We start from the raw sequence: 6,652 nt of genomic DNA, 5'->3' as shown, positions 1-6,652 counted from the left end.
GCTCGCCAAAAAAATACATCCTTTAGGATTAGCAATCTAGACTGTGACGATCTAAAAATGGGATTGACAATCCAAAAATGTTAATTGCTTTGCTAGAGAAGTCTAAAGTTAGCTCTAAAAATGATTTCTCTTTCTCTATCTCTCTCACACAAATATTAACTCTCTAATTCTAGCAAGTAAGGAGGAGAGAAGAGAAGCCTCTTTGCAGCCTAACCCTTGACTTTTATACCCTTGGTACATTTTGGCCTCCGGTATGGCTTAACATTGTGGCAAATTACACCAGTCTTTCTTTTCTTCTTCATGTTGTTATTGGGGTGAGCAATGACTTTTATACCCTTGGTACATTTTGGCCTCCGATGGCTTAACATTGTGGCAAGTTACACAAGTCTTTCTTTTCTTCTTCATGTTGTTATTGGGGTGAGCAATGACTTCTTCTATCCCTTTATTAATAAGTCTTTAGCCCATGTAAGAAATTAAGACTTAAGGGCCTTTTGGCTTCCTAGGAATGAGGTTTACTTGCCAACATGCTATTTTGCTCCTACCATTGATGTGGAAGTAGGGATTGTTGGATATGTTCTAAAGGGATCTCCTTTAAGCTAGCTAGAGGGTCAATGGGAGTTCTTGGATTTGCTTTTAGAGTTGTTCCCTTTGTCCCTCAGTCCATGGCTTCTCTACCTTGGCGTTGCCTTTGTTGATCTTTTTAGGCGCCCATACATGCTTTTTTCGTGTATCTTCTTTGAGCCCGATGATGATGAATTTTGATATCCTTTTGTTCTTTCCCTCTATTGGTTGCACCCTTGAGTTGGCTTCATCTTTGGTATTCAAACTCATCTCTATCCTTTAGTAGTATCCTTGGGCTTTTAAAGAGCTTTCAACCTTGTGTGGTTGGATCATGCTTTGGTTTGTGGCTTCTCCCTTTCTTTGGGATCCATATCAACTTATTACTTATCGTTTGTTGCAAGCTTGGAATATTAGCTTTTGGGATCATTACCTACTTTGGGATCCATATCAACTTATTACTTATCGTTTGTTGGAATATCAGCTTTTGGGATCATTACCTACTTTGGCTTGTTGATCTTGGTTTATGGAGAAGTGGAGGATAATGTTACTGGAATAATTAAGGCTTTTGGTACCCACACTTGTCGTATTTTGGTACCATATCAACTTATTACTTATCGTTTGTTGCAAGCTTGGAATATTAGCTTTTGGGATCATTATCAACTTATTACTTATCGTTTGTTGCAAGCTTTGGGATCCATATCAACTTATTACTTATCGTTTGTTGCAAGCTTGGAATATTAGCTTTTGGGATCATTACCTACTTTGGCTTTTTGATCTTGGTTTATGGAGAAGTGGAGGATAATGTTACTGGAATAATTAAGGCTTTTGGTACCCACACTTGTCGTATTTTACCCTTGGGGATTCTTTATAAAGCGGAGCTAGTAGAGATTAGAGTATACTTTGGCAATTCTTTGGTTTCTTCTATGGTTCGTCCTTAGTTTTAGCTTGGGCTTCACATCCTTAGGTTCAACTTTTGTCTTGTTAGCCTTTGGCCCTGATAAGATTGGGAAGGGATATTTCAAGACAAGGCTTAGATCTTGTGGTGGACAATTGTACCTATCGACTCGATAGGCTCAACTTTTGGCTTGTTAGCCTTTGGCCCTAATAAGATTGGGAAGGGCTATTTTGAGACAAGGCTTAGAGCTTATGGTGGGAAATTATACCTATCGACTCGATAGGACCTATTTATAATAAAGTGAGAAAGTTATAGATCTCAAAGGAGATTTGCCATGGCTCCCCTTCTATAAGAAGAACGCTCATGTTCATGATTTCCAAATGTGCGGTTATATCTGATCCTACTTCATTGATAGACATTCGAGTCACTTGTCCTGTACGAATGGTTCTTTAAGTTCACCTTAATGGCGTTATCATCTTGTCGAAGGTATATGTCATCTCTTCTCCAATCGTGGATTAACATGTTTGACTCATGAATGGGCATCCAAGAATCACACCATAATTCGTATACCTTCCAAAGTCGACAATAACAAATGTATGCTCATAGGCTAGGCTATAAAATATTACTTCTACCTCCTTCAAAATTCCTATAGGTGTTGCTGCCCATCGCCTAGTTTGAGGTTAATTTTTCAAGTTTTGAGGGGCGTGCTCCCCCAGCTTCACCACATATCTTTGGTGGCAATTCTCATTCTTGCTCCTCCATGGATCATAATTGTGGTTATGCCATTCAATTTGGTGGCATTCATGCCATCATCTTAAATATTTACCCACTACACTAATAGGTACATCTTTGTATAGCTTCCATGGGCTTTCCTCGTTCTCTTGATCGGTCTTGTCCATGTGCCATAATGGTCTTGGGTTGATTTCTCATCCATGGAAAGACTTATTTCTAGACTTTTGGTTTCCTTGTCAAGTATTCAGCCATAGTAATAGTCATTGGGGTGGCTTATAGTATTACTCTCAAGGGTCCTATATTTTCCTTAAGCTCTAGCCTTATCGAAGGCACATTAGCTATGGTCACATTCTCATCATTTGAACTAATGTATGAAGGCAATGTCCATAACGAGTTTCTTTTCGATTGTTGTAACAACTATGCACCCATTTAGACATGTTCTCTCCTAGCATTGATTCCCCACAAGCACAAGTTTCCTCTCATGAATCATCCATTTCCTTAGGACATGCTCAAGTTCTTTGCATCTCATGCTCTAAAGTTATGGATTTCTTTCTCACTTTTAAGCTCTTTCAGCGTGTCCAGTGGTTGTCTTGAATGGTCTTTTAATAGTCAATCCTTTTGTGATTCCTAGCTTGAGAAACTATCTTCATGGAATACTTCTAAGATCGGCTCTAATGGTCTTAGTTTAGGCATTTTGTGTGGAAACAACAAGATTGGTCCCATAGGTCCCTCTATTTCTAGTTGGATTTATTGCACTACTTCATATGGTTGATTTAGTGCCTCAAGATCTATTCTCTTGAGTTAGGGTATTCTTGTTGATTCTTTGGAAGGGGTTTGTTGTATTTAGGTCTTAGCTTGTACTGTTATTCCTCTGCCTTCTTGGCCATTTCCAAGAAGCCATTCATCAAGATTGATCCATCACCACTTTTCGTCCCTCGTTTCCTCATCCAGTGTTTTAAATTGGAGGTTCCATAACATCTTCAATTTTAATGTAGAGTCTCGATCATCCCTTGATCCTTGGTTTATTTGTGCATCTCATCCCTATGAGCTTGTGATGCTTTTTCTCCCAAAGTTCTTCGATTATGTCTATTAGGATTGTCTCGAGTCTAGGTTCTCTACTCCCCGTTCTTCTTCTAAGGTGATTTGAGTGGAGGAATCTAGAACATCCTCAATCTCAAAATACCTTGGAAGGTCGCTTAGATCCATCTCTTTTGTTTCTTTCACTCCTTCAGGGTTCTGGGAAGTCCTTGTTTGTCTAATTGGTTTGGTTTGAGGCTCACATAGTAACATTGATACCTTCCCTTTATTACTTCTTGTCCCCTTCTTGATCTTAGGGAATTCTAACGTTGAAGATGTTGTCGGTAGGGGTGTTTGATCTTGCAATTGGCTTGGGCCCTTATCATAACCTATTTCCTTTTCTTTGTCTAAAGAAGACAAGGGACATATTACACTAACAATTCCCAACCCAATGCGATCGATGATGTATTCATTATAGGATTTAGGGTTATTGTCTTAAGAGAGCAGTCACTAATCAAATGAATAAATGATCAATGTTGCACTTTATACACCATCTATGTAATGGTAGTCAGTTGGCTGCTAGGATGGCTCTCATTGGAAAGTCAACCACTCTATGAGGGCCTTGACATCTGAAGCATGCTAAGAGATGGCTCTCATTGGGTAGTTAGCCACTCTGTGAGGGCCTTTACATCTCAATGTCTATGATGAGGCTAGCCATAAGTCGTCTTGGTTCAAATGGATAACCATAGTACATATCACCCATCCATGGAACAAATATGTCACAATCTGGATAAAAGAGATAGTATCCATACTCCTCATCCAAGGTGAAATGGCTATAAAAAATTTCATCAAATCCATGGCTTGAATGTCTGGTCAGAGGGTAATGATAATGTGATGTCCGATCATCCCATCTGGTAATGTTTCCTAGGTCAAAAGGAAAGACTAACAAGATCATCCTCATGACCATAGTGTGAAGAATCAAAAATCACATGATCCATTGAAGATATGATCAATGTGCATAGTCCTACCTCTCCTACAAGGTCTCACCCTCATTAAAATTGTCACTACTCTCGTGCACTACACATGACTGCTTATATACAAGAACTCTATCCACACGGACCCTACTAGGAAAGCTATGAGAACTAGGCATAGTGGTCGAATAAAAAATATCTCCACATGTGAAAACTCTGGAGGATTAGCCTCACACATTTAACACAAGAAACTCAAGTTTAGGCTCCTCATATGTATCTCGTGAACCCACATGTGAAGTATCACTAACCTCATGTGTAACAATGAATGCATCACTAGTAAAATGCTCATGATGCCCTAATAGACTCTCATAACTATTCTATTGGCTACCGAACAACTGCAGGCGGTGCAGTGCCCTATCCGCTGAGCTAGATCAGCACCGTTGGATGTCAGAGCCAGTGGAACGACACACTTTATGATAGAGCTAGCATGCCAGAGTTAGGTGTGCCCACCTACCTTATGTTTTGGGGGCATTTAGATCATTCACCAGTAGCCGTTGGGGTTGAGACAGAGATATAGAACTAAGCCATATCCATGAAAAGGCATGTGATAACCCACATATGAGGGATTATGAGCCAATTCCTATGAAAGCCAAGGGTGGAAGTACCACCATAGATCCACTTAGCTAGACATGGAAAGATTGTTTCATGAATCGGCATATAGAAATATAAGCTCCCAAAAAAGGTAAGTGTATAGATATTAAATCATCAAAAATATTCAAAAGGTAGTAAGTACATAGGCTATGTCCCTTTTATAGTCCCAAGGCCACATGTGTCCTAGTCCCGTATGCCTAAAATGTACCCTTAGCCCCTATGTGCATGTGCGTCCTAAAATCTTTTTGTTATAAACCATCACTTCCTACAATAATTTCGTCCTTGAAATCAAAGGGTGGTTGTGCATAATCAACAAATACAAGAGGCTAAAGCCAAAAATTGGCCTTAACTAGCCGCAACAAACGAATGTCAAAAACATGGGTCGTGCGATGTTGATGCCAAAGTTGCATGACCCTCGGGATCAAATGGAAATGAAGGTGGAATGCCATCGATCCTGAGGGTAATCATGTAACCACCTCGATCAAATGGAAATGAAGGTGGAACGCCATCAATCATGAGGGTAATCATGTAACCACCTCGATCAAATGGGAATCCGAGCCATGCAAACTCTAAAAGAATGGATCTCCAACCACCTGTGTTAAATGGTAAATATGGGAAACCAATGTCTATGATGAGGCTAGCCATGAATCGTCCTCTTGGGTCAGATGGATAACCATAGTACATATCACCCATCCATGGAACAAATATGTCACAATCTGGATAAAAGAGATAGTATCCATACTCCTCATCCAAGGTGAAATGGCCATAAAAAATTTCATCAAATCCATGGCTTGAATGTCTGGTCAGATGGTAATGATAATGTGATGTCCGATCATCCCATCTGGTAATGTTTCCTAGGTCAAAGGAAAGACTAAAAGATCATCCTCATGACCATAGTGTGAAGAATCAAAAATCACATGATCCATTGAAGATATGATCAATGTGCATAGTCCTACCTCTCCTACGAGGTCTCACCCTCATTAAAATTGTCACTACTCTCGTGCACTACACATGACTGCTCATATACAAGAACTCTATCCACACGAACCCTACTAGGAAAGCTATGAGAACTAGGCATAGTGGTCGAATAAAAAATGTCTCCACATGTGAAAACTCTGGAGGATTAGCCTCACACATTTAACACAAGAAACTCAGGTTTAGGCTCCTCATATGTATCTTGTGAACCCACATGTGAAGTATCACTAACCTCATGTGTAACAATGAATGCATGTCTAGTAAAATGCTCATGATGCCCTAATAGACTCTCATATCCGTTCTATTGGCTGTCGGACAGCCCGCACAGGCGGTGCAGTGCCCTGTTGCCGAGCTAGATAAGCATCGTCGGATGTCAGAACCAGTGGAACGACACACTTTATGATAGAGCTAGTGTGCCAGAGTTAGGTGTGCCCACCTACCTTATGTTTTGGGGGCATTTAGATCATTCACCAGTAGCTATTGGGGTTGAGACATAGATATAAAACTAAGCCATATCCATGAAAAGGCATGTGATAACCCACATATGAGGGATTATGAGCCAATTCCTATGAAAGCCAAGGGTGGAAGTACCACCATAGATCCACTTAGCTAGACAGGGAAAGACTGTTTGATGAATCAGCATAGATCCACAGAGCTAGACATGGAAAGACTATTTCATGAATCAGGATATAGAAATATAAGCTCCCAAAAAAGGTAAGTGTATAGATATTAAATCATCAAAAATATTCAAAAGATAGTAAGTACATAGGCTATGTCCCTTTTATAGTCCCAAGGCCATATGTGTCCTAGTCCCGTATGCCTAAAATGTACCCTTAGCCCCTATGTGCAT

The sequence above is a fragment of the Cibotium barometz genome, chromosome 20 (genome assembly GCF_041138505.1).
Source record: "Cibotium barometz isolate CiBa-2024 chromosome 20, ASM4113850v1, whole genome shotgun sequence".
Taxonomy (NCBI): Eukaryota; Viridiplantae; Streptophyta; class Polypodiopsida; order Cyatheales; family Cibotiaceae; genus Cibotium; species Cibotium barometz.
The sequence above is the reverse complement of the archived record's forward strand: the minus strand, read 5'-3'. Positions refer to the sequence as shown.